The sequence below is a fragment of the Corvus brachyrhynchos genome, unplaced genomic scaffold, assembly GCF_000691975.1.
Source record: "Corvus brachyrhynchos isolate BGI_N302 unplaced genomic scaffold, ASM69197v1 scaffold10, whole genome shotgun sequence".
In the NCBI taxonomy this organism is placed as follows: Eukaryota; Metazoa; Chordata; class Aves; order Passeriformes; family Corvidae; genus Corvus; species Corvus brachyrhynchos.
The window spans coordinates 4,098,655-4,111,785 of record NW_008236180.1 but is presented as its reverse complement, the minus strand read 5'-3'; the positions used below and the strand labels follow the sequence as shown (position 1 = coordinate 4,111,785).

The window sequence follows — 13,131 nt, the reverse complement described above, 5'->3', positions numbered from 1 at the left end:
CCCCCGCCCGCGGGGCTGTGCCCGGACACGGCAGGAACAGCCGTGTCCCAAACTGCTACAGAGGGTCCGGAGGAGGCCACGGCGATCATGAGCACCTCTGCAGTGGAGACAGGCTGAGAGCTGCGGGATTCAGCCGGGAGAATGCTCCGGGGAGACCTTAAAGCCTCTTCCCTTGCCTAAAGGGGTTCAAAGAGTGGAGAGGGGGGGTATGGACAAGGGCCTGGAGTGGCAAAGCAAAGGGGAATGACACTGACAGAGGGGAGGGTTAGAAGGGTTATTGGAAAGGAGTTCTTCCCTGTGAGGGTGGTGGGGCCCTGGCACAGGGTGCCCAGAGATGCTGTGGCTGCTCCATCCCTGGAAGTGTTCATGGCCAGGCTGGACGGGGCTTGAAGCAACCTGGGGTTGTGAAAGGTGTCCCTGCCCCTGGGTTGGAACAGGATGAGCTTTACAGGCCCCTTCCAACCCAAACCGTTTTGTGACTCTGTGACATTGTCCGTGGCTGTGCTGAGCCCTCGGGGCAGTGCTGACGCCGCTCCCTGGATAAACCGAGGCTGTGCCCCTCGTACGGCCTTGCAGACTGGACAGCAGTTACCAGTGGCGAGGGGCTGGATGGCTTGGGGGGGCCCAGGCTGGACCCCCTGTAGATGGCACTCGTACACTGTGCGAGGGCAGCGCATCCCTCGGGAGCTGCTGCTGAGCGCTGACGCTCCCTCCAGCTGGTTCCTGGCAGAGGGAGAACTTCCATGCCTCCTCCTGCACAGCCGCCTGCACAGCCCTCGCCAAGCGCTGATGTTTCAGAGAGGGCCCTGACTGTGCTGGCAAAGAGCGGCCACGTCCTGCCCCGTTGGGGCTGCAGATCATGTGGAAGCACGGGGATGTGCTACGTGTGGCCTCGGGATGCACAAGCAGGTCTTGGGAACCAGAATTCGCAGCACTCGTCTCCAACTGCGCTCTGTCCTAGGGCAGCTGGGTCACTGAGGGCATAATCACAGAATCACAGAATTGGTAGGACTGAAGGGCTTGGAGATCATGCAACCCCCCTTCAAAGTCAGGGTCACCTAAAGCAGGTGACGCAGGAACTCGTCCAGATGGGTTTTGAGAGAGAGAAGTATTGAAAAGATCAGTGCTAAAGCTCTGAAGGGTGGCTGACCCCTGAATCTGCCCACTAGGTACCTACAGCTGCCAGCTTGCTGTTCTGTATAGCAGTACCATGGAACTCTGGGATCCCTTTGAGCAAGAGCTGCTCCCTGGATGTGTGAGACGCATCAGTTCATCCCTGAATCAGCAGAAGTGGCCGCAGACCAAATGTGAGCCGCAGGCCCTCTCCCTGGCATGATACCTTGAAACTTTTTGGCTTGGCTCCATGTTTGCCAACGCGAGTTCCCTCCACCCCACAGTCTGGAGTCTGTGCAGCACCTGGAAATCCTCCAGCCCTTGGCAGGGTCTGGCTGTGGAGTCAGGGGGTGCCATTTTGGAGAGGCCCACCTCTGTGAGGGAGGAGGAAACAAGTCCCAACAAGGGGACCTTCTGAAGGTCCTTGGAAGTGTGATGCTGCCTGTCCTGTGTGTGGGGTCGGGTCCCGCCAGTCCTTGGCGTCAGAGACACGCTCGAGCAGCCCCCCAGCCACTGTGAGTGTGGTTTGTGTCGCTGCAATGCAAAGATGGTTCCTGACCACAAGTATGGCCGAGGACGTGTCTCAGATTCCAGAGCACAGAGTCACTGATGCCGAGCGCCGTCACCCCGTCGCTCCCTGCCTCGAGCAGGAGCCATCACCCCGCCAGCCCTGGCCTCCTGTGGTGGCAACCAGCCTCGCCCAGGCCCCACCACTGCCTGCTTGGCAGGGGGTCCCCGAGGGACAGAATGGCACGAAATCCTCACGCCTGCAGCCCCATGTGCCTGCCAGGCATGTCCCCTGCCCCTGTGTGCCCTGCTGGCCTGCGGCTCTGCTCTTCCCAAGGGTTAACAGGACACAACAGGCCAGGCATTTGCAGAGCAGGGAGGGTTTCTGGCTGACCTTGGCTGGGAAGCAGCGGTGGCGTCGCTCAGCCCAGCCCTCCGAGTGTGGAGCCGGTGGCCGGAGCGCTCCCCAAGCCTGGGTGGAGGTAGATCCAGAGGAAACTCCACCTCCGCGGGAGCCAACCTGCTATTGCAGGAATTCCCAGAGAAATTCCCGCTTGGGGTGATCTGTCAACGGATCCATGAACTTTCTTTTACCTCTTGTGAAAGCAGCTACTTGAATGTGCTAAAAACAGAGCAGGGGCGAGTCCATCAGGGAGAGGCTGGGAGGGGGCTTTTGCTGACCCCTGCACACCAAGAGACACCCTGAAAGTCTCTGTATGTGGTGCCTCGCTGGCAGCTGCCCTTGGCAGGCAGAGCTGGGAGAGCCAGGAGAAGTTTCCTGCAAAATAAAACCCTACAAAATCTCACCTGTTTTTTCCACTGGGCTACTGTATTTCCCAAGGGCCTCTCAGCAGATTTGTACACAGCAAATGGGCTGGATCAAGTTGGATGAGCTTTCCCTGCTTCCAGTATCCCCAGTAAGTTCAAGTCATTTGGAGATCAGCCACCAAACCCCACCCTTTCTCTGCTCCCAACCACCAGAGGCTTGGTCTGGTCCACTTTTGGAAAAAGCAGAGATGAGAGGCCCTCCTGGGCCTGCCTTGTCCATCCACCCACCACAAAACCCCCAGGGAAGCTCTGTCCTGAGACACCCCATAACTTCAGGGGTGCTCAGGTCTTCAGGACTTCAGTCTTGGGTGACTGCTTGGAGGACTGGCTGTCCTGGGTGACACACTGGACTCTGAGCTGGTAATGAGTGACCCTATCCAGGGAAGAACAATCAGTAGCTGGAAGACCCTGAAGCAGGAGTTGGGAGCAGCTGCCATAGGCTTTGCCAGAGCAGCACTAATTTGGGGGAGGGGTTTTGATGTGTCTCCCCTCCTTTTCACCCTCATGAGCCTGCCTTGGCTGGAGGTCTCCTGACTTGGATCCTCTAACTATGCACTTGCGCCAGCCCTGCAATGGAGGCAGGGATCTGCCTTTTCTTCCCCTCCTTGCTGCAGCTGTCTGATGTCCTTAATCTCCTAGCCCTAGCACTGGGGACATTTGACCCTGAAGCAGTCAAATCCTCCATTCAAACACTTAGGAAACCTGGGGAATGTGGCATGAATGGTGACTTACATTTCTGTCTTCCACACCATCCTGTTTTCTCCTTTGAGGAGCCAAGGGGCCTCTCCATACCTCGTCTTGTGGCACAGGCCTTCCTAACGCAGCAGAAAGCATCGTGGTTCCCAGGAGATACTGCAGGATCCATCCGTGCCATTCTGGAAGAGCAGCCCACAGATGCTCCGTGTCCTTTACTCCCTACATCCCCCCACTGCATCTGTCCTGGAGCTGCAGGTGAGCACCCGTGCCTGGGGACACTGCCATCTGGACCTCCCGGGACAAGTCCTACACCAGGAAAGGCTGCAGAATTTGGCTACAGTAGGCAGCAGCTGCAAGGGGAATGTGGCTAGGACCACCCTGTGTGGTAGCCCAGCCTCTGCCACCCTGAGAAGCGGGGAGCATGGAAGGGAGGATGCGGAGGAGATGATGGCTCCCATGAGCCCTGCTCATCGCGAGTGCCAGGGTGGAGTTTGGACCTCCAGCTTTGCAGATGCTCTTCTGAGACACTTTGGATTTTCCCTAAACCTCTTCCTCCTAACAATTTTAATTATACTGGCAGCTGTTCAAAATAATAATGACAGGGAGAGGAATAAATGCTAAGCTGCAGTCTGTCACGCTTCATGAGATGCCCCCAGGGGACACTGGGCCAGACAAGCAGCCAGCCCAGAGCTGTGCCAGCCAAGTGGGTGCAGGCTGCCACCCCACACTAGCCACCAGCAGTTTCTGGGGTCTGGGCTGGCATGTGTGAGCGTGAGAGTCTGTGCAGGCACTCGGGTCTCCTTTCTCTCCCCCTCTCTGTCTCCTTTTATTCACCTCCATAAAACATAGGAAGTTCAAGCCATTCATTTTGCTATTTGTGTCTCCTTCCCCACGCCCTGGTTCCCTCCCTTGCCCCCTGCAGCCTCTCCTCTCACTGCTTGCCCAGCATCCTTGACCCCGAGAAGTCTGGTGTGTATGCACTTCCCTTTTGGCCCATGGAAAGCACCACGCTGAACTGGTGCCTTGATAAGTCTGCTGTGGGAAGGCAGGGGCTCCTGGGCTCCCACACAGGGCTTTCCCATGTAGCATTTCCTATGCTGTCCCTGCTCACCCGTGCGATCTCCAGACCCAGGCAGTGGGAAGCTCTCCAGATGGCAGTGCCCCTCTGTGGCAGCAGGTCTGACCTCCTTGGGATCTCGTGACTTGCTCTGTGTCAAAAGCCACTGTGTGTGGAAGGAGACATCCTCCTGAGGAGGAGGAGGATGGTTGGCTTCTCATGGGCAAACATGGCACCTCTCAGCTCAGCCACAGCAAAGGATTGCAAAGGATTTGAACCCCCAGCCCCTTCCTCTCAGTGCTTTTGCAAGCAGAGCTCTGATACTTTCTCCCACAGAGTTTGGGATCAACAGGACCTGTGTCCTGTCAGCAAAGGAGTAAGCGTGCGGCAGAGCAGACAGGATTGGGGTCTAGACCTCAGAGGGGCTGGAGACACGGATTGATGGGTAGAGAGGGAGGAAGGAGAGGCTCAGTGAGGAGGGCTGGGGCCTTTTCTCTGAAATAACCTCAGCAGTTCAGCCGTGGTTTGCCGGAGGGCGAAGGCAGCGTGTTCCCTCCTCACTGCCTTCATCCTCACTGCCTTCATCAAGCAGAGCCAGGTCACGGGGCTGTGCCGTGCCCTCTGCTCCCCGCAGCGATGGGAGCACAGAAAAGAACCTTCTCCCGCTTATCGCCCCATCAGCGGCTCTGCAGCGGCTCCACTGCCCCAGCGCTGAGCACCGAGCCCTGATCTCATCAGCGCGCCGCACACTTGCAGCTCGAACAATAACCAACACAATTCCCAGAAATGCACAGCCTTCTGCTAAAGCCTCCCTGGGGGAAAGCATGCCAGCCGGCCTGTCGGCACCAGCACAGCCATCGCTGCCAGCCGCTGGCAAACGCAGCCTGCGGCAGCCCCAGCGCGAAGGCACCTCTCCGAAAACAAGCCTGTGCTGGGTGGGGTGGAGGGAGAGGCCGAGCTCGAGTCCTTGGGGCCACCCATGAGGTCGCTGTCCTCAGGAAGTCCCTCTCCCTCTTGGTGTTTGTGACCAGGTGTCATGCCCTGTCCCAGCCACCCTGTTTGCAGCCCCTGTCTGCTCTAAATGCCCTCTCAGTTCACAAAGGGGCCAAGATGCAAAACTGAGTCCCAGCTGCCTGGGCTGGGAGGGTAGAGACAGGGCCATGGATACTCCTCACCTCAGTGGGGACCCACAGCCTGGAGAGGCTTTTCCACATCTCACAGCTTGCCTAAGTGTCTCAGTCTGCCAGAGCCTTTCCTGTCACATTTGGGTAATTGCTCTTTCAACTTCCAGATGGAATATCTGGACACCCAAGCAGGCATGGCTGGATGCTTGAAGCAGGGTATGTAACCTGTCCCAGCTGAGCTGGAAGTGGGAGAAGGCCAGCAGCTGGCATGGCCATCCTCTCTCCAAGCACGTCCTCTGGATCTCACCAGCCTGTCTGCCCTTCACATAAGGCCAGATGTGCCATCCAGGGAAGCAGCGGGACACAGCAGCAGAGCTATCACCTCCAGACCTCACAGCGATGCAGCAGACACACCAAATCCCTGTGCAAAAGGTGCAACGCCAGCACCATCCCAGAGCCCACATGAGCGAAGAGCAGCACCTGGAACAGCACAACGGTGTCCCCAGTGCAGGAGGATGAGCCTTGCAGTGACCCAAGTGACGGAGGACCTGCCTCACAGTGTCCCTGACACGAGGTGCATTGTTCATGAAAACACATGGGGAAGTCCAAGGAGGACAGACTCGCTGGCTGCGTTGGGCTTCCTGCCTCCTGGCCCTGGCCACCGCCTGACATCATTGCTCCCGGTGGGAATGGCCACCCTGGCCCCACTCGGTCCCTGACATTAGCCAACAATTTCCTGACCTCCTGTCCAGCTTTTCAGCCTCCCACGGCCCCCCATGGTGGGGAGACTTTTGTGCCTGAGATAGATAGATAGATGGATAGATAGATAGATAGATAGATAGATAGATAGATGCTTGACTCCTGCCACCATGGCACAACAGCTGGCAAACCTGCATCCTCTTCCTCACTACCATGGGCACAACAGAGGTGATGCTCCCCATCACCTTGCCATCCACATCTGAGGGTATGGGATGGCATGGGAGTGTGTGTTCTCCAAAAATGCCCTATTTAGATTGACAGGGGCCAGAAAGGCTGAGGAGAATGAATGTGGAGGGAAGCAACACAGGTACTGGAAGGATGGCTGTGAAACACACAGGTACTGCCTGGCCTCCATGCACCAGCCCTGTGGAGGCACCAACCTTCTCCTCACCATCCTCAAATCTACCCAAGCGACAGCAGGGTCTGGGTACAGTGTGTGCCATGTCACCCATCCACCCTGCACACTCTGGCTTTTCCAAATAAACAGACTTTGTAGTGAATCTGTGGAGGATTGTGCAAGCCTCGGGCTGTTGCTGCCCCGCCTCCCTTGCCTTGCAGCCATGAGTTTTTTCCCTGGGTGACTCTTCACGAGTAGAGCACAACCTTGGGCTGAGGAGCTGCAAACCTGCCCTTGTCCAAACCCGCTGCCATCAGCACTTTGCTGCAGCTGCTTCCAGTGCTGCTCTAAGAGTTTTTCCTTGCAGCCTAAACCCCCACCGCTGGCTCCATCCTTCTGGCTCCAGCCCACTGGGGATGGAAGGTTTCTCATTCCCGAATACAAATATAACTGTAATCTGCTAAACCCTGCTGTTGATCCTGACTGCATCCTCCTGTCCTGAGCTTTCCTACAGTGCCTTTTATACCGGTAATAGCACCAGGCTCCTTCTCCCATCATTGTTGACTCGACAATGAAAACTGTTTGTATTATTGTGTCCCCGAAGCTTTGCCAATAGCACATGTGTCCCGAGCTGATAGCAACAGGCTTTGGCAAGGCTGCAGCTCCATCAGATAAGAGCCTTTAACCTTATTTCTCCAGCTCGAGCGCTCCACGAAGGGCCATTCTGTCCTGAGCCTTTCCTTATCCTTCCCCTGAGCTTCCAGATCCGCAGGCTCCATGGGCCAAGAAGAGGGGTCGTTGGCAAAGGGCAGAGGTGGAGGTGTTCAGGGCAAGCAGCCTGGGAAACAGCCTCAGCTTGGGTGAGAGAAGAGCCCTGCGGGGAGATGGAAAGACAGAGCTGTTTTCCCAGGCAATTTAAGGGCCAAATGCACGGCCATCCCTTGTCCCCTGCCTTCCTCAGGGACCCGCTCCACCCCGCCGTGCTCCACCTTGGCTCGACTCCCGCACACAGCAGGAGCGAAGTGGAGGAGAAACGCTGGAGCCCGGAGGCCCTCGCACGCTCCCGGCTGGCCCGCGAACAAAGCCTTTCCCTTGGAGCCCTTCCCTGCCGCCTCCCTCCTGCCCCGGCCCCCTGCGCTCCGCCAGCCGCGGGGATCCCCAGCATCGGCCCAGCCGTGGGGGTCCACACCGTCCTCCCCATCCCAGCCTGCATCCCTGTGCCGAACCCCTCCATGACTGCTCCCAGCATCCCTGAGCCCCAGCTCTGCTGCTGGGGGATTTCACTGCCACTTTCCGAGCTGCAGCACAAAGGATGCTCTGAAATCAGTAAGCAAAGAAAACGATGCTGCCTGTGGCAAGCTTTAAAATCTCATTTTTAGGCCAGTTTATGGGAGGGATATCACTGTTCTTGGGGTTTTCAGCTGCAAATGCAGCACATCCCTTTTCCCTTCCCTTAATGTCCCCAATGCAGCACCTAAAAGCAAAAGTTGTTCCTCTGCTGGCAAGGAGGGAAAGCTCTCAGGTCCTTCTCTTTATTCTTAATGTTACTATTGTAATTATTATTAGTTGTTATTGTTGTTGTTATTATTATTATTATTGTAATTATTATTATAATTCTCTCCAAAGATAGAAGCACTCAATCAGAGATACATCCTGCCCATTGCTGGGAAGATTGTTGTCTCTAAAGGGCCCAAGGAGAAGCTGGGTCACCCCATGCCCTGTGCAACACATGGGGAAACTGAGGCATGGAGCCACAGCAGCATCTACCCCACTCTGAGCAAAAATTCCTCTCTTCCACATGCATTTCCCTGTCTGTGTGAGGTGAGGTTCTCTCAGCAACATCCTCATTCTTTCTGCTGGGTGGCAAAAGCCTTGGTGAAGCACAGGAGTGGCCACAAGATCCTGTGTGCAATGGGGTGGGCTGCAAGCTTTGGCGAAGGTTGTCACTTCCAGGGATGCTGCAAAGGGCTCCTCCTCCTCCAGGCCTGGTTGTGGTGATGCTGCAGGGCCACAGATGGGCAGCTCCAACCTACCTCCCAAAAAATCCAGGCTCAGAAATCCTTCTAATTGCAGTTTTCCTTTCCTCAGCACCCGAAAGGAGGTCAGGCATCCCGAGGCAGCCAGCCTGGGCATGCAGAGGGAGCAGGATCCCGGTTCTTGGCTGCATCTCCTGCACAGACACCAGCAAGCAGTGTTTTCTGCCAACTCAAGCGATGGAAGCAGCGAATAACCCCGGCATGCCTACGCTCTGCACAGCCCAACTGTCGGCCAGCTGCCTGTTCCTGGGAGGATGCAGTGCCACAGGCAGGGAGCATTTTCTTGCTGTAATCAAGAAGAGAAATTGTGCCGATCGGAGCAGCTGAATGGCAGCCAAATCTGCTTCTCAGCGGCTTTTCTACACTCTGTATTCATGTATTTGGCATGAGTAGCTCTGCATTGAGGTAATTCATTAATGCTCAACCAAAAATGTGTTTATGGGAGTCTTGAAATAGTTGGTAGAAGTGTAAGACTTTCCTTCCTAAAAGCATGGGCTCTCTCTGTGATGGGAACTCAGTATTAAAGCGACGAGTGCTCCTGCAATCAGCTGCCAGGGAAGCGACCCTGGGCAGCGTGTGCCCTGCGCATTCCAGCATGCTCTGATCTCCTTGTGCCGAAGCCTTTCCCTGGATTTAGTGTCCATAAGCACCATGGGTGGGATTTGCAACAGTTCTGCTCATGTTTGGGATGTGAGGGCTTCACCCGGGGTTTCACAGAGAGCAGCCTGGGGAGCAAACACAGGGTGATGTGGCTGGAAGTGCGGCACCCTGAGCTGATGGCGAGAGCATCACCAGGGAGTCGGCTGGGCCAGAAGGAGCTGTGGCAGAGCAAAAGCAGAGGAAGGCGAGGCAGGACAGCCCTGGGGAGGCCCAAGGTCTCTGGCCATTGCCCAGGAGGCTGCAGTGGCTGCACCCATGCGGAGCAAACAGCTTTTTCAGGTTAGCTGTGGGTTTTGCTGCTCGCACAATGGATATCGCTGTTGTCATTCCAGTTATAATCCTGTATAAACAAGGCTGACCTCTGGTTATTGAAAAGAGCTGAAAATAAAGACAACTTTCTCTGCTTCCTCAGATGCGGTGTCTGATTGCCAGGCTCGGCCAACTGAGCCCACACCGCGATCCCAGCTCAGCTCCCGCAGCTGTTGGGGACCTGCTGGTGCAGTTGGCAGCGAGGTAGAGTGGTAGTGAGCACCCAGACAGAGAGCCACTGTAGCCCAGGACACCTTCCTGCTGTCCCCAGTGCCCGTCACTTGTCAGAGGGAGCTGGTAGCCAAAAAAAAAGCACATGAGCAGAAAACAGCTGAGCTGGGCATTCCCTGGACTGGGAGTGGCACAACCTCCCACTCTCCCCCACTTGGGTGGGAGTCTGGTCCCTGCCTGGGGACACGGGGGATTTGCCACCCTTGTACAGGCACATGGCTGCAGCCAGGATGCTCCTGACACGGATGCTGAACCCCAGCAGCCTTGCTCGGCACTTTCCAGCTCTGCCTGACCCACTGAACTATTTGTGCCTGAGGAAACTGAGCACTGAGTTGGACCCTGGAGAAAGGGAGGCTCCGGAGAACACAGCATTTCCCAGCTGATGACTTCAGCCTCCCAGCAGGTCTCACAGACAGCCCCAACCCTGAGTCCTTTGCTCTCCAGGAAGCGCCTTTCTTTGGGAAGCCTTTGTTCCAGCAAGGCTGGAGCAGCCCCAGTCCCAAGGGAGCCCACGGGACCCGCCAGTGCAGGGGCACCTCTCAAGGCACTGGGGGAGCCACCAGCCTGGGCCATGCCCCACAGGTCCCCCCGAACTGTGTGAGGAACATCCCTACTCCCCGTGGCCACCCCGAGGATCCCCATCTCCTTTGGCAGGTGTGGGTGTAGGTCACATACATCCCACCTGGCTGCACTGCTCCGGGGGCATGTCCGGTGTGGCCTAATGATAATTATTCGCTATAATTAATAACAAATCCCTTCCTGTGAAATACCTCATTCATCCAGTTGGACACACAACGGCACCAGCCACGCACTGCTGGTAATTGTATGGTGATTAATCAGTTAGTGGTGTGAACACATCTAGAGGCAAGGCTGGTCTGTGCGAGCGAGGGAGGGCAGTGCTGGGCACCAGAGGAGGGTGCAGCACTTGCACCCAGGCCCAAGGACCCATCCTGGCCCTGCCCCTGCCCTGCACCCTCTGCAAAATGAGGATACAAAGCAATTTTCCCACCACAGCTTGGAGCCTGGCTTCTGCTGTGCTGAAGGGTCCTGCCAGCATCCACCTGCCACCTCTGTCACCTGGATGCAAATTTTGGGGGCAAGTCCCTTGGATTTGGTCACACAGCCTCAGCCTGGGGCTACTGCTCCAACCCGCAGCCAGCAGCAGCAGCAATAACCATCAAGCTCAGCTGACAACACGGTCTTCCCTTCTTCCCATCCCCCCCAGCCCCTCTTCGAGCCCTCAAATCCCCAACGCCCCTTGGGATGATCCAGGTGGTGCCACATCTATTTTTAGCTGGATGGGAGCTCGGCATTGGACCTGGTTGGGAGAAATAATCGGGAGCGGGCGGGCTGGGGGCGGGGAGGGAAAATGCCTTTGTGCTGGGGAGCAGAGGCGGCCGTCCCGCCACGCTTCCTCTGCTAGGTGTGGTGCTGGGCTGCGCGGGATGCTAGGAAGGGAAACGAGGGGCCGAGGTGGGGTCAGCCAGCTGCCAGCTCAATAAAACTGGGGAGGGAATGAAAAAAAATAAATTAAAAAATACACAACTCCCGAGGCTGTCTGCTGGACTGGGGTCCAGCTTGCCTGATTACAAGGCCATCGAGGAGGGCATGGGGAGAGGTCATTCAGCTGGCATGCACCAATCCTGGCTCTGCCCAGGGATGCCCAGAGCTTCTTCCCTGCGTGTGGCTGCAGATGTGGCTGGTGAGGAGCCAGTGGGTCACCAGCACCACACGTTCCAGCCCTGTGGGCAGCAGGGCGGAAGGAGTGCTTTATCCACCTCCCAGGAGAGCTGAGCCGGGCACAGACCCTCTAACTTCACCCCACCCCTGGGTGAGGGGGCTTTTGCTCTCTGGAGTGAAGCTCTGCAGTGCTGGCTGTGGGGAGGGGGAGGGCAGCAAAGTGGGGTGGCACTGTGCTTGAAGTCAGGCTCCTCCCAGGCTGGCCCAGGGATATGTTGGGTGTTTTGCACCCAGGCATTTCTGCATCCAGGCATTTTTGAGTGCTTTGCATACTGCTCCATCCTCCTCGCAGCTCTCCTTCCCCTCTCTGCTCTGTCTCCTCCAAAAACCATGCCACACTCCATGGCTCTTCCCCCCATTCCTTTTTTTCCTTTCTATTTGCTCCCTTTTATCTATCTTTTTCCTTTTTTTTTTCCTTTTTATTTTCTTAATGATTTCATAATGATGCAGAACCAACAGCAAATGCACTGTGAGACCAGGTTTGCAGACCCAGTGTGAGGCTGGGTTTCATGTGAACTTGAGGGTCAAAGTGCCCGGCTGTGCTCCATGGTCAGGAGTTCCCAAACTATCCCACTGTAGCAGGGACAGCAGCACCATCCTGATCTCTGCCCCCTGCAACAGGGAGAGCATCCTGAGCCCATGGCCATGCCATGTGGAGGAGGCCCAGGGCTGGAGTGGCTGCACAGAGCAAGCGTGGAGGACACGAGGCTCTGCCTCCCCTGGGGAGGGTTTGCCCCAGCACTTAACATCATTCCAGGGCTAGGAAAATCAGAGTTGCCCCCACTCCCACCCTGCTGCAGCTCATACCCACCACATCCCCAATGCCAGCTGGTGGCACCAAGTCCAACCCCAGCTCCAGGACAACTCTGAGCCCACCTGGAGGCCATGGATTCTGCCAGGGCCATGGAGGAGGCCACAGAGAGGATGTGATCAGGGAAAGCACTGCATGCTTGGCTGAAGCCTGGGAGAAGGGGGATGTCCCCACCAGCTGCCCAGACTGTCTGCCCCAAAGGCTGCTCACTTCACTCCACACGCAGCCACAGGCCCTGGCTTGAGGGTCCCCAGTTCTCCCAGCACCCACCTTGCTTCTCCCAGGGCAGGGGCAAAGAGCCAAAGCCTCCAGGGGCTCTGCTCCGGATGGCGGATGGCGGCAGGGACTGCTTCTCCGGCAGAGCAGTGCTCTGGCTCCCTCTGGATGGGGGAGAGAGGAGAGGAGACTCCTTGCAGCTGTGTGGGCTCTCCTGTGGACTGGTGCTGATTTGCACTTTCAGAATTTTAATAAGAAGCTCCAGGAACGTGAAGGAAATCTCGCCCGAAACCTCTGTCGCTCCTGGCTGATGATTGAAGAATAAGTGAGACATGATTTTTTTTAAATTTTTTTTTTTGAGGTCTTTGTTTTGTTTAGGGTTAACAGCAGATTGGCTTGTCCAAATCACTTCCAGACACACAGAAACCATGGCATGCAATACCGCACGGCTGTGAGAGGCTGGAGCTGGGCTCTTTCGCAACCCAGTGCCCCGAGTCTTCCTAATGCCGAGGTTCACATTTCAGGCTGGGGTCTAGGGCATATCCACAGCCAGAGAGGTCTTGGGGGCAGCTACCCAGAGTTGGGACATCTCTTTCAAGTCAGCCCAGTTGCCCCGGGGATTTTAGGGGGCAGGCACAGTGTGCCAGCCAATCTCCTTGATTGCAAATGGATCCCACAGAATTCATAACTCCCCATGCCAACGGCAG

At 56.5% G+C, this 13,131-nt stretch overlaps 1 long non-coding RNA gene across 1 annotated transcript; it reads right to left on the bottom strand.

Annotated features, from left to right (window-relative positions):
* Positions 1-2,453: 2,453 nt before the first annotated feature.
* Positions 2,454-12,789, bottom strand: LOC108446675. The gene is made up of 3 exons (XR_001861955.1): positions 12,479-12,789; positions 7,108-7,295; positions 2,454-3,323 (listed from the first exon to the last, which is right to left on the bottom strand). It is a non-coding gene; the product is annotated as an uncharacterized LOC108446675 (long non-coding RNA).
* Positions 12,790-13,131: the final 342 nt, after the last annotated feature.